A 24,961-nucleotide genomic window follows, 5' to 3' on the forward strand; every position below is an offset into this window, starting at 1 on the left:
CCTGAAACTGTTCTTAACCTGAGGTACCACTTTAGCTAATGGGACCTCCCGCTGCCGCCGCATGATTTCTGTTCAAATCCTGAAGCAAAGTTCTTAACCCAAGGTACTATTTCTGGGTTAGCGGAGTCTGTAACCTGAAGCGTCTGTAACCTTAAGTGTCTGTAACCTGAAGCGTATGTAACCCGAGGTACCACTGTACTGCTAGATGGACCAACAGTCTCAGCAATGCCATATATTTTGATGGGAAATCATAGTAGAGTTTGAATAAGAGAGGATGCATTGCGCTTTGTTGAAAGCAATAAAAAACCAGAAATGCAAGTGACTTGCTATCCACATGCAGACTGAGGCTATGCTTCCTATTTCTAAGGCAGCTTGTTTTCCTTTACAATTAAAGTCCCAACCAGAAATTTCCATAAGGGCATCAAGTGGTTTGAAACAACTGCTGTCTCTCTCATCAACAAAGCCTGGTATGCATGTTCTGCTGCTGCTTCAGAGAATTCTTGAGTTGCGGAAGACTGACGTGGTTTCATGTTAATTTATTCAAGGCTGAAAAGCTACATTGATCAGGCAGTTGTGAAACACGCTGACTTTTGATTTATCTTTTCCAGTTGCTGTGCTTTAATTTCCGTGTAAGGAAATGCGGGGAATAGTAGAATTTGCTTTCACATTTCACTTCTCTTCAACACCTATCGTATTTTTCTATAGGGCCCTATAGGGCGCACTGGCCCATAGGTAATTACACCAATACTAACAATAATTCTTATTTTGGAGTAAACCCAAGGTTACTGAAAATAGTATAAATTTTCTGCTGTTTTTATGAATTTCAAATTACATGAATGTAGTTACAATGTACACGTTGAAAAATCACTAGTGTTGATGTCCAACATGAAATTCCTGTAAATGTGAAAAACAGTCACTGACTAAAATGAGGGTGTGTTTGGCTTTGGCTTTTTATAAAAAATGGTATCAGCTTTGTCATGAGCACCATTCAGTAAGTCCCCTTCACCCCAGTTTGCATGATCAGCTCTGACCAGCTCACTATATATACTTCTAGACAATCTGTTTACTGAGCATTTATTCTGATTTGTTTTTAGGGAGGTTAGATAATGTTGCGTCAAGCAAGTGTTGATCCCACATTTTCCAGTGCATACTGCCATCCTCTTCCTTACCACAAAAAGGCCAGTTTTGTCAGGAATCACCTTTGTTGTGCAAGACCTACACATCAACTTAGTTTATTTTAGATCTGGTACTGAAAACGTATTCTTAGGCTTAACCAGCACTTAGCGGCATTCTGATCTTTAATTCTGTATTTTGTTCCTGACTCTTGCTGGCAAAACCTGAGGTTCTAATTAAATGAAAAAAGCAGATCCAGCAAACCTAAATTCTGCTCATCTTGAAGTGATAAGTTGCTGCTGGCTATGGGTGTTTTTGTGTGGGAGAACAGCAGATCTGGGAGATGTCCAGATTTATCTACTAGACTTCTGTCAAATATCTGGGAAGATTTGTCTTCCTGCTTTCTCTAGAGCAGGCTTCCTCAAACTCGGCCCTCCATATGTTTTTTGAGACTACAATTCCCATCATCCCTGACCACTGGTCCTGCTAGCTAGGAATCATGGGAATTGTAGGCCAAAAACATTTGGAGGGCCGAGTTTGAGGAAGCCTGAGAGAGAGAGAGAGAGAGAGAGAGAGAGAGAGAGAGAGAGAGAGAGAGATGGGGCTATGAGGAGGCTATGATAAATAGCTAGGGAGTAGGAAACAAGTTTGTGAATGGGATGCTTGGGATAATAACTCTTGTTCCATGTTATATTTTATTAGCTGTTGACTGGATTTTTTTGACATTTTGATGGGTTAGTGGCTATTTGCTTTATTGTAATGGGTATTAACTAGGTTGTTTCTTAGCCTACTAGAAGATGCTGAATTTCCTTTCTTTGCTTTAGGCTTTTGTCATCGCGCCACTCCTTGGTGTGTGGAGTACCTCAGGGTGCGATACTCTCCCCGATGCTTTTCAACATCGTTATGCGCCCCCTCACCCAGCTTGGGCTGGGTTGCCACCAGTATGCCGATGACACCCAACTCTATCTGTTGATGGATGGCCATCATGACTCGGCCCCAGACACACTGACCAGATGTTTGGAAGCTGTGGCTAGATAGTTACGTGGCAGCCGGTTGAAGCTAAATCCTTTGAAGACAGAGGTCCTGTGGCTGGGACGGGACGATATGGGATTGGGGGGGCAACTCCCATCTCTTGCGGGGGCGCAATTAGTGCCAGCACTGTCCGTTAAGAGTTTGGGTGTAATCTTCGACACCTCCCTTTCCATGGAGGCGCAGATTGCAGCTATAACAAAGGCGGCATTTTTCCATCTCCGCCAAGCTAAGTAGTTGGCCCCTTACCTCTCTCGCCCTGACCTAGCCACTGTGATCCATGCGACGGTCACCTCCAGACTGGATTATTGTAACTCGCTCTACGTGGGGCTGCCCTTGAGACTGACCCAGAAACTCCAGCGGGTGCAGAATGCTGCAGCGAGACTCCTTACGGGGTCTTCGCTGCGAGATCACATTCACCCGGTGCTATACCAGCTGCACTGGCTCCCAGTAGAGTACAGGATCAGGTTTAAGGTGCTGGTTTTAACCTTTAAAGCCCTATACAGCCTAGGACCCTTGTACCTACGGAACCGCCTCTCCTGGTATGCCCCACAGAGAAACTTACGGTCTTCAAATAAAAACATCTTGAAGGTCCCAGGCCACAGAGAAGTTAGGCTGGCCTCAACTAGAGCCAGGGCTTTTTCGGCTGTGGTTCCGACCTGGTGGAACACTCTGTCACAAGAGACTAGGGCCCTACGGGACTTGACATCTTTCTGCAGGGCCTGCAAGACAGAGCTGTTCCGCCAGGCCTTTGGCCAGGGCACAGCCTGACTCACTCCCTCGGCAATCTTCGCGGAGCTCTGGCCTAATGGTGGCCAGTGGCTTGAATTTAATTAATTTTATAATGAATGATTTTAGAGTGTTGTTTGTGCTGTACTTTTGTACTGTTTTATTGTTGTTAGCCACCCTGAGCCCGGCTTCGGCTGGGGAGGGCAGGATATAAATAAAATTTATTATTATTATTATTATTATTATTATTATTATTAGGCTTCAGAGTTGTTTTGAAATGCTTGATCTAGTAGCTACGGTATAGCATGTTTCATAATTGGCTTTATTGATTTTTTTTGCTTATTTAAGCATATTTCTAGCCTGCCTTACCTCAATCCATCATGGAACTCAATGAGGCACAAATGGTTTTGCCAAGTGCTTCCTCTCCCAACCCTGAACAGACCCACACCTACATATGATGAAGGCTCCTCAGAAAGATGGATTCATAAAGTGCCCTCAAACCATGCCCATGGATGAGATTTCTGTTTTGATGTGTTTGGATTATTATAACCCACCATTTTTATTTTTATGTCCCATCAGAGGCATAGCAAGCCCAGGTGATACCCGGTGCGGAACCTTTTTTGTCATTCCCCCACACATTGACAGCTCGGCATAGACTTGGGAGTCATAGGCAGATGCCGAATATCTGCTCCCCCTTCCTACGCCTCTGCGCCCCCACCCCTGCGACTCCCAAGTACCCCAAACTGTTGGGAGAAGGGAGGAGCTATGCCACTTTGCCGGAGCGCTGGCAAAGCTGCGTCCTCTCGGGAGCTATGGCTCCTGTCCATCCCCCTCCCTCCCCTGCTTCCTGTAAAGCAGTAAAGTGGGAGCCACTTACAGCGAGCCAGGGAGGGAGGGAGGCTGGGCCAGCTCACCGTAAGTGGCTCCTGCTTTGCTGCTTTACAGCGAACTGGGGGGGGAGGGAGGGCCGTGGCTCCTGTTCACCCCCTCCCTGGGACACTGTAAAGCAGCAAAGCAAGAGCTGCTTACGGTGAGCTGGGGAGGGAGGGGGAGCCGTTGCATGTAACGGTTTGCCGCTGGCACCACCCGAGATCTGTACAGACAGTGGCGGGATCCTCTACTTGCGGCTGCAGTGGCGGTGGAGGGATCATCCACTTGCGTGCAGCACTCGGGCGGTGCCGGCGGCAAACTGCTATGTACAGCACATGTGTGGCAGCGCTATGCACAGTGCATGCGTGCGACATCGCACATGCATTGCACATAGCGGTTTGCCACCGGTGCTGCTTGAACACCGCACGGACGGTGGTGGGATCCTCTGCTCACAGCTGCAGCCGCTAACAGAGGATCCTCCACATGCAGCTGCAGCGGTGTGATGGCTGCTCGCACCACTGCACCCGGGTCAGGGCAGCAGTACAAGCACCCCGTGGGGTGCTTTCTTGTCACCCTCCCAAACATGGAACCCAGGTCGCACACACACACCCGCCCCCACCTTGTGACGCCACTGTGTCCCATGCATCTCTTTTAACAAACAAACAAATAACGCCTTTCCTTAAACCCAGCCAAACTGTCAAAAACAGGTTTCCACCCCATAGGGTGGAATCCATCCATACCAAAACGATACTATACTGATGGTCCATTCACAAGCAACCACTGTCACCAGCAACTAAGATGTCATGTCAAAGCCTAGATGAGAGACTAGTTTTCCTACTGGACATAAGACGGCAGCATGGCGATTGCCACATTTTCGCCTCTGTGCAAATAATATCCACCTCCTGGAATCGGTAGTAGATTGAGGGCAGCCTGGCAACAGGATTATGAAGGATGTGTTACTCGAAAGAGTTATTATTCCAGTCTGCTGCCAGCTGGACCTGAATTCTTAGCACTATTCACAGCAACAGATATGCAGATTGTTCTGTAGAGTGTTTTACTGAAGGAAAAAAAGCTGAAAGGAGATTTGCCTTCTACACTGTTTTCCCATGTGGCTGTAGCAGATGTTTCTGATGTGTAGATTCATTTATAGTGTCCTTATTGTCAGGCTGGCTTAAAGCGTTACAAGCAGAATTTTAAAAGAAAGAGGTAGGAAAGAGAAGAGTAGCACTTCATATTTCGTTGTAGCAGCTACCAAACAGAGATAGCTACGCTGAGATTTAGTTTACACTCTAGCTTGTTTTTCCAGAAGTAGTGTTGTTGTTGCTTTCAGTTACCTGACTAATCATCTGATGAGAAAATATTGGGCATTCATTTGTTTCTAAACATAAAATCAAATGAACACACATTGAAAAGACATTTTATGAGCAATTATTTACATCACGCGGTTGATCAGAAGGGCTTACAAGCGATGGTTAATTTACAAATGGCATCAAAGCATGGCAGAACTGGAAATAATCTATTGCTCCTTTGAATAGTTTTATAGAATCTAGAGAACACTGCTTTTTTGTCTAAGATAACCTATTATATTGTCTAAGATAACCTATTATATTCCAGTTTGAGAAAGATGCTTAAAAATTCCTTTCGTCAGAGACCATGTTTACAAATAAATTCCACAAGAATGATATAGACCTCATGCTTTCCACTAAGTTCTCTCTCTTTTTGTTAATTTTTGAAAGGTTTTCTTTTGTTATGCTGTCTTGTTATTTATTACTTGATATTAAAGTCATCATTCCAGGGTTGTTGTTTTTGGGGGTTTTTTTACTGATTAAAATAGTGGTAACCATCCTATAATTCCTTGTGTCTCCTTTAAGGGAGGTGTGGAGGGTGGCAACACGCCTTCTCAGTGGTGGCTCCCAAGCTGGGGAATGCTCTTCCCAAAGAAGTTTGCCCAACCCCATCATTATCAGCATTTAGGAATGTTCTATGTGACACAATGTTTGGCTTTTTTCTATAATGCCTGTTTAAGGCAAAGTGTTTAAGGTTTTCGTTTGCCCCTGGAATTAAGCATTTTTCTTATCAGAGAAACAACAGTTATGATGCTAATACAATAATCAATAATTAAGAAAAAAGAACAAATGCAAAAAAGAGATATTGATGAAAGTAAAATGAAATAATAATAATGTGCTCAATAGTGCAGAACTATTTACCCTACGATTTTAAAAAATGATCCTGAACAGCAGCGTATGTTTAATAATAAAAAACAGCCTTGTATGCAGTATGAAAGATATTTTATTCAGGTAGTTTTAGCAGATAGTCTAGAATAGTAAATAATGCAAATACAAACTTATCTTTAAAAGATTGTTCTGTTATTCTAGAAGTCAGGTTTCATTAACAAGGTTTGAATAATCTTAGAGCTGGAGACTGAACACTAATGCAATTCTTGTTTTTGAACACTGCTGACTATCTTATCCAAATTAAACACTTCATCATTCGTAGCTGTTCCAGTGAAAGGTTTTGCTAACACACAGCATTTTACCAATTCAAGACAAAAGGCTGGGGTGTTGATATAAAACACTGTGAACTTAAAAAAAAAAACCATAATAGACAACAATGCTAAAGAATAGGATCGTGATTGTGGGTTTTTTCTCCTTATTAAAGATTACAAGCCAGTTTCTTATTTGCAGCAAGGAAATGGGAAGAAAAACTGATCACAAGCAGTGGGGGTAGTGTCTGAAGGCAAATAGGGCACAACTCACCAAGCTCAGTCTCCCCTCAGCGAGTTCCCACCTATCTACCTTCCTACTTACAACCAGTCCAGGGTTGGCACAGCCTGTCAGCTTCCCCCACCTTCGTCTCAGTGGTTTGTTTGTTTTTTGTATAACTCAGCAGGGAAGAGGATAGGGAGAAAACTAGAATTAGATGGCTCTGCCTGTCATCTGCTCAGGTTCCATTTACTGTTTGGGCACCCTGCCATCCTCCCTACCAGTTCCAATGGACACCATCCACCACTGGATCACAACACAATTTTTTAAGAGTTGGATCTTGGAAGCTACCTTGTCCAACTGGCTGAATTCAGGAACTACCAAGCAGGATGCATCCACAGCATTCCTGTCACACGGTCATCTGAGCTTCTCCTTTAATACTTCTAGCAAAGGAATCCAAGGCAGTCTGTTCCGCTGTCAAAGAGCTCCTACTGTTAGGAAGTTTCGTCTAATGTTTAGCTGAAATCTACTTCCTTGCAATTTGTACCCAACAGTTCTACTCATTTGTTGGGTACAATACAGAACAAGGTTTCTCCACTATCTGTGTGATAGTCCTTCAGAATTTTAAGAAAGCTATCATGTGTCCTCTCAGCTTTCTCTACTCCAGAGTAATCATATCCAGCTATTTCCTCATAGGACATGGCTTCTAGACCCCTCCCCATCCTGGTTACCTTCCTCTGGACATTGTCCAGTTTCCCAGTGCCCTTAACATGGGATGCCCTAAACTACTCACTACCCTAGATTCTAGCTTAGTATGCTCATCATGACTGTTCAGCTGTGAAGGCAGGCTCAGAGCACCATGCACATACCATGAATCCTCCATATATTGTTACATACCACTGCACTCACCAAGCAGTGAGAAATCCCAGGGGTTGCAGGTGCTTAGCCAGGGCTTGGGATCCTTGGAAGGAGACACAGTGGAGACTGTGGTGTCTTTCAAATATATGGTTTATTTGCACATATATATGATGGGGGGGGACGCGGGATGAGCGCTGCAACCCCAGAGTCAGTCACGACTGGACCTAATGGTCAGGGGTCCCTTTACCTTTACCTATGATGGGGGGGAGTGTTTCTCAGCATTGGCACCCCAAAAGGTATTGCTGCTCCCATACTCATAGTCTATTAAGCAGCAATCAAACATAGCTCTGCCTCTCCTATTGCTGCCTGCCTTTAGCTCAGCTCTCTCGCACACTGCTTTTGTCTTCTGATTACCAGCCAGGTGAAGGAGGGAGCCCACCCATTAATGGCCATTAATGGCACAGAACAACTTCTTTTGTTATACTAATAACAGTACTTAGATGGTAACTGCAGCCATCTCACAAAGAAACTAGCCTGACTAGTATGAGATTGTAGTCCTTCCATTAGATTTTAACCCTTGCTAGATCTCAGATCCCAGGAATTAGAAGCGACTCAGGCACCATTCAGACTGACCCCCCTCAAACTCACAACAATGTTATCTTTGGCTTCTTTTTTAGATCATATGAATGTTCTGTCTGGCTTGTATCAAACCAGACCCAAGTATGTTATCACGATGCTGCAGTTATTGAGTGTTCAACATGCAGGTGTGAACCAGCCCCAATCATCAAACCATTGTAGTATGCCCTTAATAAGTAACACCATCTTGTTGAAGGTAGTTGACCATTTACCAGCATAATCTCCCCCTCCCCAGTTTTCCATTTTTAATCATGGTCATATGAATTTGCTGGCAAATCAAGTTTTCTTCAGTTTCATCTAACCCAGATACCTCTTCCTTGCTTAGCAGTTAGCTGGATCCTGATTTGAGGTACACACATCTCTAAGGTACAAGTGGAGCCTGTGTACTCCATCAGAAACTCAGGGGGTAACTGAAGGTGTAATCAAGATTTCTCTGCTATTTTATAATCCAAAGTAAAAGGAAAGGAAAGCAGGAGACAGGGTGCAGCATAGAACTGAAGGATTGTGTGTCAGAGAAAATCTGATGTGAATAATGCCTTAACCAATCAACTTGATTTCCTTTCTCTCTACATTACCAGACTTGTATCAGAGTACCTTTTTCAATTATATAAGCTAAAACAGAACAGGCTACAATTTAATCATGACAAATATAGCCCAGCAATTGTCACAAATCACCAATTCCCTTTGCAATTAATAGAGCCAGCTTGAAAAAGTGCAAAGTGTTAAGGAGAAGAAAATGCTGTAAAGTCAAGATAAAATACCTATAAATCTGACATGGACTCTTCAGTCCAACAGAAAATCAAGGTTAAATGCAAAAGTGATCAGCATCAAAACACAAGTCTGGCAACCTGACAATGCACTTTTAAAAATGAATCATTCTTTACTTTTTGCTAGAATGTTATTTAACCCAGAATTACCGTGCATGAGATTTATATCAGCCTCCAAGACATGATCGAGTTTCAACAAGCAGCTTCACAAGGTCATGGGGAATAAGTACAATCCTGCATTTAGTCTGAAAGAAAGGGAGAAACAAGTGGAATTTCAAAGATCTAAGACATGGTTATTTAAAATGACTTTGCAATTATCTAAGAGGCAAAACTACTCCAAATCACTTGGCCAAATCATTTATACATGAATACAAATATCTGGGGAAAAATTATAGCCTTGCAAATGGATACATTTTTCAGTCCCATCAGTGGGGGGAAACAATAAGGTATATTTTTCCTGCCAAAAATGAGAGATGCAACATAAATTGTGTGTGTGTGCCAGAGATAATAGGTAGCTCAAGAAAGTTTTGAATTGTCATCGTCATATGATGAATAAACAATATCAGAGAAGGCAGAGCTCTTGACTACAGTCCAGCAGCAAATGCCAGCCCTTCCACAGACACGGCCACCAGAGCAGGTGCTTCTCCAGCTTGGTGCAATCTGCTGCCAGGATTCTGCAGCCTGAAAACACGGATCCAGTGCAGCACAGATCACCATGTTTCCCCCACTCCCAAAAAAGAATGCTTCACAATGCACTGATCCAAATCAAAAGGGTAATCTCGCAACACAAGCCTGCTTCCGTGTTCAGATTGCTTTATTAACAGATGCATGAATTGCCAGGCAGAAATGCCCCAAAGCAGGCAGGCAGGTGGCCATACCAACAGACTTCTGGCAACACACGCTGAAGGCCTAATGAACTCCCACAACAAGGTGCCAAGACTAAGGAGGTGCACGAGACTTGGGAGTTTTATAGCAGGCAGTGGTTCAAGTATAGGATGTCTGGCATCAGCTGATTCCACAGATGAGGAGAATTCTCCAAGTACCCCATCATCACCTGCCTACAGCTCCATCTCTGAACTGGTGGCACAGAGAGCAGAAAACCAGGGCTGGATCCTGATCAAGATCAACAAGTTCTCCAATTCCATATCTATATTTTGGGCTTCATGAAGGTCTCATGGCTTCTAGAGATACCTTACTAAACACCCCAAGACAAAGCATTTGTGTTCTTAAGAAAAAAAAGAGGCCGTCGATGGAAGTAAATCAGGAAAGAATCCATGAAAGCTGTGGCCGAGTTGCAAACCAACAGAAGGCAACCTATACTATATGAAATCTGTCCAAATATAAAAAATATTTTCCCCCTGTTTGGCTGACCTATGTTGCTTGCTACTGATGAGTTCAGTGGAGGTGTGTGTTTTATCATTCTGTGTTTCTGAGTCTCCCACTTCCAAGAACAATGTTATTGGGCATTCACATATAAATATGATTGGTAAACAAATAAATAAAATGTGTGGGGATATCTGACATTCTTGGTTTCCATCATCACTGGGCAATCAGGTGCCTGGGAATTACAGTTCTAGCGGAAAATTTGCTGCTCTTGCTGCTGCTTCTTCTTGGTGTAAAAAGAGATTTATTTCTTTTCATCAAGGTCACCAATGCTCCTATTCAGTCTATAAGCAGTGATGCTCAATTTGCCTTCACAGATTGAATGTAAGAGGACATGGCGAGAGACGGCGCACTGTGACCTGAGAAGAGCCAGTGCTTATCTCAGACATAATATGATATTGAAAAACTTGAGTGATTTTCTTTCCCCTTAATCCTTCTCAGAAGGAGGTGAGTCTGGGCAGGGAGGACTGTAAACTGAACAGTGTGAAGTGTAATAAAGGAGAGGAAACTCTGAAGTCTTACACAACACATACACACACACACCCAGACAGACACACACACACACACACACTGCCCTTGTCCCATTAACTGAGAAGATTAGATTTATTGTACCTTCTGATACTTCTTTTAGTAACTTAGAGTTGCTTTGACTCCCAGATATTCACTCTTGACCATCAGTAATGTAAGGCACAACAAGAGTGGCCATAAACATTGCATTGACCTATGCAAAACTCTTAAAAGAAAACCAATGGAAGGGAGGATGAGATTGACTCTTCTGAACATCACCGACCTACATTATCTCAGTCACTAGAACATGATAGCTACAGGTTTTCTGCCAGCTACACGTACTCTGGTGGACACATATTAAGCATTGAGTTGAACCTGTGTGCACTGAACATTCCATGCTAGATCACAGGCAGAAGCATCTGGGGCAAGAGCTTTGCAACCAATGAGGGTAAAAAGAAAAATCTGACTGCATGTAAAAAATGGCACAAGCTGCACTCCAAGCCTACACACATCTACTCAGTAGTAAACCACACTGAACCCAATGCTACTTCCTCCCTAGTAGGTAGTTATAGGCTCACAGCCCTACTCTTGAACTCTCTCCAACTTATTTTTTCAGACTTCCCATCAACTTAATTCTATGCTCGCTCTCTCTCTCTCTATCTATCTCTTTCTCTCTCTCTCCCTCCCTCCCTCCCTCCCTCCCTCTCCTTAATTGTCCCAAATCTCTTCCATTTTAATCATTTCACATTTTGTTCAGACTTCCTTATCTAAAGGCAGATGGGGGAAAACACTTTGCCTCTCCTCCTCATGAAAATTCATTAAGTTCAGACTTCTCCTAATATATATGTTTGTATGCAATTTTAACTAATATACTAAGTTTTGCAAAGCATCACTTCTGCATTTCTGTATGTTTTTTCCATTAGTATATGCATTTTCTGCACATTTTCCCTCAGTATATGCAGTTTTGTACACACATTGCCTGAGTTGCATTGCAAAATTCAGATAAGTGCAAATTTCAAAGTGGTTTTGGTCGATGTCTTGCTTTGAAAAAGGTGAATTAAGTTTATTTAATTTATATGTGAATTCAATTTAAATTCTCCCCATCCCTTCTGAAGAGTATATGGTTTTAAATGGTGCAGAGCTCCAACTGCAGCTCCTGCGTGATGAGGTCTGTTTCCAGGTCTTATTTAAGCAAATTTGATGCCCAGAAAGGCACCTTCTGTGTGTTTATATTCATATTCAATATGAATATTAAGTTTTTCTCCCCAACCCCCACCCTTCAAGACTTGGCTCTAGGGTGAAATCCAGACTTCACTGAAGTTAAAGGGAGCCATTGATTTCTGTGAAGTTAAGATTTTACCGCAGGCATCTAGGACAACGTGAATAGAAAGTGAGTTACTGCTGAACAAATCAAAAGCTGCTCTTATTCTACATTTTCATTCCAATGGCATTCAGAGGCTTCAAGTCTGTTATTCCAACTTAAGCATTCTGAGGTAAAACTAAACACAGAGAGAGCATATTCGAGTGCCTATTAAAGAATTCAAAAAGATGTGAAAGGAATCCACCCAGTTTGTTTTGCATACGTTTAAGATTTAATTGATTTGACACAGCTTCAATTTGCCTTACATTGTTACAAGTTATCACATATACACATACACACACACACAACTTATGACAACACTGCATGCAACTAATAAACGTGACTCTAGTCCACAAAAGCTTATCCCATAATACACGTTAGCTTTTAAGGTGCTACAAGACAAGTGCTATTTTTCACTGCCAACAGTCTAAAGGGTTAATCCTCTAACTAGCTTGTTTTCAATTATACAAGGCAGCAATTAGGACTTTCAGGAATGAAACTTTCATTGAGAGGTTCCAGCAAAATCCTATGAACATTTACTCTTTAGTTCGTGTGTTTAGGATTACAACCTAAGACTCCAATCCTATATCCACTTTCCTGGGAGTAAGTCCTACTGAGTTCAGTGGGACTTGTTTCTGAATTAACATGTGGAGGATTATACTGTAAAGGCCATTTAATGAATTCTTTCATGGAAAAATTATGTAAGACATACATTTTGTCACATGATGGTCACATGTGTATCTCCTTTCTTGCAAATGCATGCTGTGTACTTATGTTGGAAACAACAGGGCAAACACAGCTGACAGCTTCCTACCATGAACAATAAGTATGGGATTATCACATATGACTGTGTCCATCTAACTGGTATGCTCTACAAAGAAGAGTGAAGGAAGAGCATTCCATTATGCAGCTCCTGTACAGTGGTACCTCAGGTTACAGATGCTTCAAGTTACAGACGCTTCGGGTTACAGACTCAGAAATAGTACTCCAGGTTAAGAACTTTGCTTCAGGATGAGAACAGAAATTGCGGCGCGGTGGAGGCAGGAGGCCCCATTAGCCAAAGTGGTACCTCAGGTTAAGAACAGTTTCAGGTTAAGAACAGACCTCCAGAACGAATTAAGTTCTTAACCCGAGGTACCACTGTATTGTATATTTTACTATTATTTGTAAGCAGCAGAGGCTGATATAATAGGGTAAGAGTGGGGACCCTCTGGTCCCATGGGCCAAATTTTGGTCCATGAGGCTGTTTTGGAGGAGGCATGCCCACTTACCCTACACCTGTTGACAGGTGAGGGGTTGTTGAGGACAGGGCTTCAAATGGACAATTGGGAGCTTAAAATGGGATCCTGGTTGTTCCTTTGGCAGGAATGCACCTTGCTCAAGGAATGGGAAGTGGTTTCTTTTCAGTGGAAAACACCCCTGCTGCTCTTTGAAGCAGACCCATGCCGCTCCTTTCAATCTCTGAAACTGGAAACTGGAAGGAACTGAGTGGGAAGGTTTGCAAAGCAAAAGACTGACAATGCCCTTTGCGCTTGGAAGCCCTGCGCAAGGGATTTTAACATGATGCCTGTCAATCATGTGGCATCATAATCAGTTGGCTCATCTCCTTTTACCAGCAATAACTCATCCTCCAGTTCCTGTCTCCCTACCATCAGATTTCATAGGGCAGGTCCCTAAATTTTATCACTGCAACAATCAGTAGTACACATGTCATTGGGGTAAAGTTATTGGTAAATTACGTGTGATCAATGTTTTATTGACTTCTCCCTGGCTTTACTTTACATTCATTATCCATGGAAACTGTTTTCCTGATAGCTTATAAATTATTTCCCCCTATTTACTAATGAGGACCTGGGGACAGAGAAAAAAACGTGCAAAGAAATCAGGGGAATAATGAACCCATTCATAATGCATTCAATTTTTGCAAAAATAGCACCTGCTGAATTTCCTGTCTATGCTTGGTCTGGTGAATAGAAATAAACAAATTCCTTTGTGTAGTGTTAAGATATTATCACTTCTATAAGAAGTGGCACAGCAGCTGCTACCTTCATTAAAAACAGTAGCAAATTTTAATGGGTCCTAATTTGTTCAATGATGAGTTCTGAATAAATTGCTAATTGTCCCACTCCACCTTGCTTGTCTATTTTTAGCAATATTCTTCATCCTCTCCTTAATCATTCAGCAGACATGCTACACCAAAGGGGTCCAGGTAATTGGTACCCGAGGAAATTGCCATACAGGAGTGACTAAATTCAGATGGCTTTATTTTTATGTTTTATGATAAGCTCTTCTCCAAAAGGGGCAATTTTGTTCCTCAGTGCCTTGAATGTTTTCAAGTTTATATAGCATTTTCTGCTCATAAGATTTTTTTTCCCCTGTCTCCAGATTGCAGGAGAGTGCTGTTTGAGTTCCTGATGCCATGCACTTCCACATCTAACAGATAAGGGAGCAATAGCCAGTGTGGTGCCCTCCAGATATTGCTGGACTACAACTACCATCAGCCCCAGCAAGCATGGTCAATAGGGGTGATGATGGGAGTTGTAGTCCGAGTAACAATTGAAGAGCACCATATTGGCTATCCCTGAAATAAGGCATCTAAAGAACTACTGGTTCTTTTTTTAAATGGTTTAGTGGAAATATTGAATGATGAAATATGCAAAAAGGGTTAGTAGCCTCACCTGTCACTCTTAGGGACCAATTTTTCACTGCTGGAATTTTAATGTGCATTATATTACGATTTCAAATTATTGGATGGCACCTGACTAGTGCATAGGCACTAGAAGGTGAGGATTAATAGAGGGAAAATTATACAGATAAATAAATGAATCTGACTCACTGGACAAGTGCTATTGATTTGGTTCAATGTTGTTGGTTTCTTTCCCCCCTGGGTTAACTTTTACATGTTTCTTTTAAAAAGGAAAATCAATAAATACATTTATTTGTTTTAAAAGAGGGGGAATTTAAAAGAGAAAGATTAAATGCCCAGGATGGAGGGTTTTAGTGTCAACAAATAGCAAACACGGTGCCAGTGCAAGTTTCGCAAGCCATGATGATGCTCTTCATTGATATGGCAGAGCTGTTGCTCCAGTATCGCAGACAGGGCACAAATGTTTAGGATCAAGGCGCCAGCTGCAGGCAAAATACATTACAGTCCTCTTTGCATTCCTTGCCACAGCAGCCCTTTGAAGTTGGCCACCTTCCCCATCCCCTGCCCCCACCCTGGCACATTAACAGATGGAAAACTAGAGGTAGTGACTTGCCAGAAACTATTTTGCTGAGCTGATTGGGATATGAGCCTAAACCTTTGAAATCTATCCCTCTTTCTGGTGGATTGCCATTCCACTCCTGTTCTGGACTCAGCATGAAGCAGATTGAGTCAGTGGGGAAAGGACCTAGAAAACCTTGACTTCTACACTAAAAGCTCACTGGCTGGCCTCTGGCTAGTCATTAGAGCCCTGATCCAGGGATCTGCATGGTGCTTGTGGAGAATGAAGGGGAATATCTGAAGGAGCGTCTCCACCCCCATCGTTCTACCCAGACACTAAGGTCCAGCACCGAGGGCCTTCTGGCGGTTCCCTCACTGCGAGAAGCCAAGTTACAGGGAACCAGGCAGAGGGCCTTCTCGGTAGTGGCGCCCGCCCTGTGGAACGCCCTCCCACCAGATGTCAAAGAGAACAACAACTACCAGACTTTTAGAAGACATCTGAAGGCAGCCTTGTTTAGGGAAGCTTTTAATGTTTGATGTATTACAATATTTTAATATTTTTTTGGAAGCCGCCCAGAGTGGCTGGGGAAGCCCAGTCAGATGGGCGGGGTATAAATAAATTATTATTATTATTATTATTATTATTATTATTAGGTCCTCTTCTGAGTCATATCCACCCCCATGTGAATAAGGGATGGGGAGGGATTTACTATATTAAGTTAAATTTCAAGGCCCGACTCAGCCATGAAGTTCATTGGAGGGACCTATCTCCTGGTCTAAGCTCCCTCAGAGGGTTGCTGTGAGGATCAGTGAGGGAGGGGAAAGTACCATGTATGCCACCTTGATCTCCTCAGAGGAAAGGTGGCATCTGATTTTAATAAAATTAAAGTATCACAGGCTTTTAGATGGGACAAGACTTGTCCTCAATTCTGCAGTGACTTCTTGTGAATATTGGGGGTATGTTGCAACATCTGGGCCACTCATTTGTGGATTGGTCCCACTGTCCCAGCCTCAATTTTCCATCCTTAATATAGGAATACTGATCACATGATTACTCAGGAAGAAATATGTGCACGTTTGAGACCTTAGGAATAGGGATTTTACATGCCCGCACTGATGTTACTGTAGCATTGCCATGTAGCACAAGCCCATGGATGTTTACTGAGAAGGAACAGCTCATGCAGGATTGCAGCTGAAATGAGCACGAGACAAATGGAAGTAGGGGAGAAAAACTGGCCAGGAATGCAATGCGTCTTTCATAAATAACACCACAACAGAATACTTCAGCATATATAAAGGAACTAGACAGGGCTTCCCCCTGTCTCCTCTATTGTTTATAACAGTATTAGAAATACTGAACGAGAGACTGAGGGGGGCAACAGAAGTTAAAGGAGTCAAGGTAGGAAAGAGGGAATATAAAATCAAGGCCTTTGCAGATGACATCGTATTAACCTTAGAAGACCAAAAAAAATAGCGTAAAAGAAGCTTTATAAAAAATTGACGAATTTGGAGCCGTGGCAGGACTTAAGGTAAATAAAAATAAAACCAAAATGTTGGTCAAAAATCTAACAAAGGAAGAAATGATAGATCTAGAACGAAGGACGGAAATTGCGGTAGCTAAGAAAGTGAAATATCTTGGAATATGGGTCACAGCTAAGAACATAAATTTATATAAGGATAATTATGATGTCACCTGGAGGAGTATAAAGAAAGACATGGAAATTTGGGGGAGGATGAAACTCTCCTTTTCGGGGAGGATAGCTGTTGTTAAAATGAATATTCTGCCTAGAATGCTATTTCTATTTCAAACTATCCCCATACTTAAAAGCTTAAAACAATGTAAAGAGTGGCAGAGAGCCTTGGCAAAATATATTTGGCAGGGGAAAAGGCCACGGATAAAAATGAAAATTTTGATAGATAAAAAAGAAAGAGGGGGCTTTTCTCTCCCGGACCTAAGTTTATACTATGAAGCGGCTTGCATACTCTGGTTAAAAGATTGGATAAAACTGGAGAATAGAGACCTATTGGACCTGGAAGGTTTTAATAATTGGTATGCATGGCATTCATACCTTTGGTATGGGAAAGTGAAGGTCCACAAGAGCTTTTTAAACCATATTTTTAGGGGACCGATATACCAAGCATGGGAAAGGAATAAAAACCTCCTTGAAAGAAAGACTCCCTGGTGGATTTCACCAATAGAGGTTTTAACGGTCAAGAAAACAAACATGGAGGAGAAAAACGCCACCTATGAAGAAATGTTAAGAAAAACAGACCAAGGGCCCAAACTCAGACCTTATGAAGAGATAAAAAGCTTATTCACTGGTTGGTTGCAATACCACCAGGTGAATGATTTGTTAAAAGAGGACAAGAAGAAGTTGGGTTTTGATGATAAAAAATCAAAATTTAACATAGAAGTAGTAGAAGGCAAAAACAAAACCCTATCCAGAATCTATGATATACTATTAGAGTGGTATACAAAGGACGAGGAGGTGAAGGAGGCAATGATTAAATGGGCAATTGACTTTGGCTATAACATCGATTTCGAAAGTTGGTCGGAAGTGTGGAATTGTAACATAAAGTTTACAGCATGTATGGCACTGAGAGAAAATGTTTGGAAGATGTTATATAGGTGGTACCACACCCCTGTGAAATTGGCCAAAATGTATAGATTAAAGGATAAGAAATGCTGGAAGTGTGGTGAGGTGGAGGGTGACCTATATCATTTATGGTGGACATGTAAAAAGGTGAAAGGCTTTTGGGAATCAATTTATAATGAGCTTAAAAAAATACTTAAGTACACTTTTCCCAAAAGACCTGAAGCCTTTTTGCTGGGAATGACGGGCAAAGAAATCAAAAAGGAAGACAAGACGATATTCCTCTATGCCACCACAGCAGCGAGAATTATGTTGGCACAATACTGGAAAGTGGAAACCATCCCCAGCATAAATGACTGGCAGATTAAAATGGTAAATTATGCTGAGCTTGATAAATTAACAGGTAAAATAAGAGATCAAGAGGAACAGAAATTTCTGAAAAATTGGAGTAAATATTGGAACTATATTGGAATAAATGTCTAATGTGAACTGGCGGGGTTAGAACAATACTACCAGCGAGTGAATTTAGGATTATAGATTAAAAATCAAATACGTAATGGAAGTAGATATTCGATACTTACCAAAAGGGTGGAAGGGAGTTCAGGGTGTTTTTCTTTTTTGTGTGTTTTGTTTTGTTTTTTTGTTTTTTTGTTTTTGCATGATGTAGCTAAATTATTTTCTTTGTATAGTTGGAAAAAGGAAAAAGTTGGCTTGTATATCTCTGTTGTAGTGACCCCTTTTTTGTAATCTTTTCTGTATATATATATATATATATATATATATATATATGTCTGTTTTGTGTATAACTTTAATAAAAATGTATTCAAAAAAAAAAGGAATGCAATGCGTCTTTCAGGATGATCTTCTCTTGGCCCAATAAAGCTATGATGGGTTGCGGAAGGCAATGAGGCATTTATCTGTTGGCTGCACTCTCCTTTCTAGTCTTGCGTAAATAATGTAGCATACTGTTAGGATCCATAAGGATAAATGACCCATAATATACTTAAGTAAATCATGTGGCACCTGCTAAGTACTTAGGATTTCACTGTTTGTGCCATTTGATGAACGAAGAACAAACCTCACCCCTCAGGAGAATGGGTTGAGTCTTCAGGGTGGAGGGGAGGGCAAATATGACCACATGGATCTAAATGTGACATGTAAATAATTATTAAACCTGGTAAACCAAGCATCTGCTTGAAAAGCAGGGAAATTTGGTGTGATGTTGCCAACAAGGCATAAATGAACCAGTATCAGAAAAGTATTTTGTAAATCTATTAGGTGGGAATGTTAGGAGAGGAGAAGAATGTGAAGGTGGGCACACACACACACACACTCCAAGAACAGATGTGGGGACATCACAGGGCTATGTGGGGCAGCCTCACCCCATTGCCAATATATATAGCAGCCACGCCTTGTCATCCATGTGTTTTTCTGGAATTTGAAGGGACTCACAATGCATATCTGGGGCGCCAACTTGAATAAAATATTTGTGGGGAAAGAGGGTAAGCCCTGCTATGTAACTTGCTTCACACTGCACTATGGAATGAATAGGAAAAAACAATAAATCGGGATATGAATGGTATAACAAGGTTTAATTTTAATTTTTATTAATGTTGAGTTTGCTTCAGATGGTGGGGCACCATCAGGGTACCAATTCGGGCAGCAGGATGCTTTGGGCTAGCAGTGGGTCTCTGATAAGTACACATTGAAGGGTGAGAGACAGGGTGGACAAGCTGTGGACTGCTTTAAAAGAAAGAAGATGGTGTTTTCTGCACTAGATATGGAGGCGGAACTGAAGCTAGGGAAAGGATCTAAGGGAAGGGGGTTCTATCTCAAACAAGGGAAGATACTTACAAGACACTCAAAGGAGAAATTGGCAAGAATTCTTGCTTGGTCTACAAGGGAATTGCTTTGCATTTAGGGGCAGAGTGGTAAGCGAACAGGAAAGGCAGGGTTACGCATCGTATTGTTATCCGTTTCTTATTTCTGAGAAGTGGGAAGTTCCAAGGGCAGTGAGACTGAGATTGGTTTCCTTTGGATGACACACGCAGGAGACTTATGGTGTCTGTCAGAGCTCACTGGGAATAATCAGCTACTCCATCTGAGGGGGTCTCATCCCCTGAGAGCAATTTGTGCAACCCTTTCTTCAAGACTGCACCCTGCCTCCCCGTTTGCAGCTAAAAACTCTCAGCTCTCCCCCCCCCCCCGCCTTACTATGCTGGTTCAAACTGCAAATAGCTTTTAGGTTTTCTCTTCTCCTGTTTTGTAGTCTGGAAGAGAATTTCTTTATCGAAGGTCTAATGGCCATCTTGTTCTAAACACCCGAAGGAGATTCCCAGCTATCAGGAGACTTTTCGCTGCCATTAGTTTCCCCTGAAGAAACATTGACGGAGCGTCCTTGACCACTAGACACCAGTCAGTCTAACAAAAGATTGGTGAACCAACAGACATTGTTGCACTAGTATGAGGTTACATCCAAGGCAGAAGTAGAGATTTTTTCGGGGGTAGGAAGAAAAGATTTACTTTTCATTCAAAGGTGACCCTACCTAATCTGCATTTTTCCAAAACAATACTTGAACCGAAACGCAACTATCCCTCAAATTTTGCTCCGAATGTTGTAATGCAGTCCTCCAGTCACGTAATGTGTACAAAAGTACAAAAGTGCATGTACTGGGGTAAAATCTGTACAAAATGAAAATAATAATGTACAAAGTTGCATTCTTTTAGTGGATTTTGCAAAATGTGTTTATTAGGCAGCATGTATAATGGGGGGGGGGGAATCCCACTTACCGTAAAATGCTGGTGAATTTTCATGAGGACTCTTCTTGTTTTGTTTTGTTTTGTTTTGTTTTAAAAAAGAAACAGATGTGGAAATGTGGAGGGCTGGATTTAAGATTGGGAGAAATGAGAAAATGGGAGAAACTGCAATTGTCAGATTCATCCATTCCTGGGTCAAAGTATATGTGGTGCTTTAAACAAGGAAAAACACCACTCAGTGATAGTGCAAAGTAATTGAAGTGGGGATTCCTAAGAGATCATTAATCTGATATACATACCTAGAAGTAAATACCACTGAACTCAATGGATTGTGCATTTAGGGGCTTTAAAATACATGTGTGATTACTGCCTAAGACAGACTAGAACTATGTGTTCAGTTCTTTTAAAAATACTGTGTTATTTATCCCATATTGCAAGTTCTAGCTATAATTAGACCTTAATGAGCTATTATTTTCATATTTTGAGTACATGCCACAGTTTAAAATTATGAAATTAATCTACAAGATTTTTAATGGTATATACCCACATATGCTGGATTTCCTTTCACTCAGTGAAAGTAAATAATTATGAAATCTTCACAAACATTTGGAAAACAAAGGATATTTAAATTGTGCATGACATAAATGAACTATTTGAAACAGCTGTGTCTTGAGAGATGGATATAAAGCTTCTCCAAAAATGATGTTTTCATTTCCTTCCTCTCTAAATAATTTCCTCCACCAGGACGTTCTGTTGTTAAAAATCCATCTATGCACAGCTGGGGAAAATTGAGAGATAGTAGAAAGGCAGCTATTCATGGCATGGATCCATGCCCCCTCCCCACCCTAAAAATCACATCTTTTTTAGATAGAGATAAGTTACTCATACTTAGGCCATATTCAACTCAATAGAAAGAGTTAATTTCTTTTCAATGAATGATCAAATCTATTTTGGTCAATGGCCGATGGAACCTAAACACAACTGCCACGATCTGGATACAACTCAAGATGAATTAAGGTGTGACTATGTTGGTCTTCTCTGCCAGAGTCAGAGTGGTGGCTTGATGAGCATTTTGGTAATGCTGAAAGTTTGGGTTTTTTCATCATTTTAATGGTTAATCAGTCTACTGAAAATACGGCACTAAGAGGTTATTGCTGCTGCAGTAGCAGCAGCAGCAGCAGCTTTCCAGTAGGAATCCATAGTGATATGGATAAGAAACAACAAAGTTCTAACCAGAGAGGAGTGGCTGATGAAGATGGTGGACTATGCCGAAATGGCGAAATTGACTGGAAAAATCAGGGACCAGGAAGAGAAGAAATTTAAGAAGGAATGGGAAAAATTTATAATGCATTTAAGAGAACGACTAAAAACTTTGGCAGGATTAGAGTAATACTTGTAACGTACAAAATACAATGGAAAATGGTTAATAATATTTCTAACAAATTGGGGAAAATAGGATAAGCTGAAGGAAAAAGGGATTGACAATGGAAACCAGGGAAGGGTGGTGGGAAGTCAAGGGATTCTGAGAATCCTAAATGTGAAGGTTAATGATATGTTTAAATTGAAATTTGCTGTGTAAAATTTAATAAAAAATATTTAAGAAAGAAAGAAAGAATTTCCCCAAAGCTGCTGGATGAGAGTGTACAGGTGGCTGTGAAGTTAAGGATTCACATTTCATAATCTGAAGGTAAAGTAATGCCAGCTGCTCGAATCAAGACACAACAGAACCAAAAGGGACATCAAATCACTTTGGAAAGCATGTCCATCTTTAATTAAAACTTTTGCACATTGCTTCATTTTTTTGTGCAAGAAGGTTTTTTAAGAAACATCTAACACACCGGGGCTAAAATATATTTAACTAATGCTAAACTGTGCTTAATTAGAACTAAGTCCCATTGATTTTAGTGGAATTTATTTCCAGTTAAATAGCAGGGAGACCACAGCCCTAAAGAAGAAAGAAGTGCAAGAACCTAACTAATTGGTCATGAATATACGAAATTGAGAGATGGTACAAAATCTAGCGAACAGTCATACAGATGTGTATTGTGAGCTTTTTGCAGCATGTAAGCTTTTTGCAGCATGCACACAACATCATTGGCATTAAAATACCAGCTTGTATCTTTTCACTATGTAATTTGCTTGCCACAACAATTTTGCAATATCCCAATGAACTGTTTGCAGATTAAGGCTCTCCTGGCCAAATCTGGAAATGCCCATTGTAATTCAATAGTTCACCCATAGATGAATTAAGAAAACTGTGTATCCTCTGCTGTGCAGAAACCTATGTGGGACTTTGTAACACCATGCTTTCAGCAACTTCTCAAGAATTTACCCCATTTGAGACCCATTCAAGGAGCCCAGTTGTATATGAATCCTACTGTGCAAAGGAAGACAGAAAGCTGCCAATGACATTCCCAGCACTACCAGGAAATGTTAGGTATTGCAGCTGGGACCTTTTACATGCTCCACCACTGATGGAAAAACCATATTGTGAAAAAGAAGGGACAAAATTGTCCTGTGTGTTATCCGAGAGAAGGACATCACTGTGACGGGTAAAAATGTAAAGGTAAAGGGACCCCTGACCATTAGGTCCAGTTGTGGCCGACTCTGGGGTTGTGGCGCTCATCTCACTTTATTGGCCAAGGGAACTGGTGTACAGCTTCCGGGTCCTGTGGCCAGCATGACTAAGCCGCTTCTGGTGAACCAGAGCAGCGCACGGAAACGTCGTTTACCTTCCCGCCACAGCGGTACCTATTTATCTACTTGCACTTTGATGTGCTTTCGAACTGCTAGGTTGGCAGGAGCAGGGACCGAGTAACGGGAGCTCACCCCATCACGGGGATTTGAACCGCTGACCTTCTGATTGGCAAGTCCTAGGATCTGTGGTTTAACCCACAGTGCCACCCGCGTCCCTCACTGTGACGGGTAACCAAGGATAATTCTTTATTTAGTGGAAGCTATGGAACAGGCTGGCCCAGCATTGTTCACAGTAGCCACAATGGCAGCACTTGATAATGATAAGTAAGAATTATGAAAAGAAATAAACCAAGGCGTTGTTGCCTCTTTGGTATTCTTGTATAGCAGTACTTAAAAGTTTGATTGCATTCCCTTAATGGTCCCTGGAGGACAAAAATCTGAAACATACAAGAACTGCCTTTCAATGTGCACTTATGCCATGGAAATAAATGGAATTGTATTTTGAACAAACATAGCTAAATTCAGACAGTGCATGTCCTTAGTTTTCAAGACAGTCACATCCACCAAGACAACTTCCTGCTAACTCAGAGTCAAACTCCAGGCAGGTAGAGGCACAGACATCTGCTTCAAAACAAGAAGTTCACTCTTTTGGCCTGCCTATGTGTCAGAATCTCTCCAGACAGGGCCCTCTTGATCTTTTTCTTTTTGTGTGTTATAAGGAAAACTAATGAGGCCTTTTTGGTAGTGACTGCTGTCTTCTGATGCAGAGAGCTTCCTTGAGGGATTGGTTATTAGAATGCTAAAAGGAATGATTCTACCATGACAGTCTACTCAAATCCCCTGGAGGTGGGAGAGAAAATCCTATTAGCTCTTGGCTCATACCTTTGGAGACTTCAAAAGCCATCCTTTGATGTTCAAGCAAGGTCTTTGAAGTGACCAAGTGCACAAAATGAAGATAAAAGACTAGGAAGCATAGGATGCTGAATCCCATTATGTATTCCCCAAGTTACAGAAATATTGTGGTGATTTAGTATCTCAAAATGGCATACCGTTTTGCAAATAACGGCTTCTCTCTTGTCACAGGGGCCACATAATTACTGCAGAGTGGTTCACGGTGTACAAGGTTGGAGTGATAACTGGGCTTTCTAGAAAGTCAAAGAAAACAAGCTGCAAAGTATTCCCACTAGTCTTTAAACAACACAAGTGTATCAAATCATACCCATACAACCATACATTTACACATTCCAGTGCTTCAATCCTGTATGCACACCTACCCGGAAGGAAGTTCAACTGAACTTAATAGGACTTGCTTCCAAGTAGATATATGTACATAGCTTGGTTCTGATAATAGAGAAGGCTGGTCTGGTTAGCACATCACATTAAACCATAGTTTAAAACAAAGTGTGCATAAGCAGTGTGCTAATGCACGCTGCTCAAAAGTTCTCACACTGCTCCACTTCTGCAGACAGATACACCACAGAAAAAACAGGCTCTGCTTGTTGTCTCATCCAAACCCAAACTGGTGGTTTGTTTTCTCCAAAAAAAGTGCAAACAGTAACAAAGGTTTGCGTTTGGCTTACTACTCATGGATTGCTTGGGAGCAACAAATCATGGCCCAGGTATGGGCAATATGACAAGCCAGGCTTGCTTGTTTTGCCTGCAGCACAACAGCAACAGGACTTTTGTGCAAGCAAACCGGGCCATCATGGCACAATTCACGCACTTTGAAACCAATGGAATAGCAATGGGTGAAA

Source organism: Podarcis gaigeae, assembly GCF_964106915.1.
Source record: "Podarcis gaigeae genome assembly, chromosome: 9".
NCBI lineage: Eukaryota > Metazoa > Chordata > Lepidosauria > Squamata > Lacertidae > Podarcis > Podarcis gaigeae.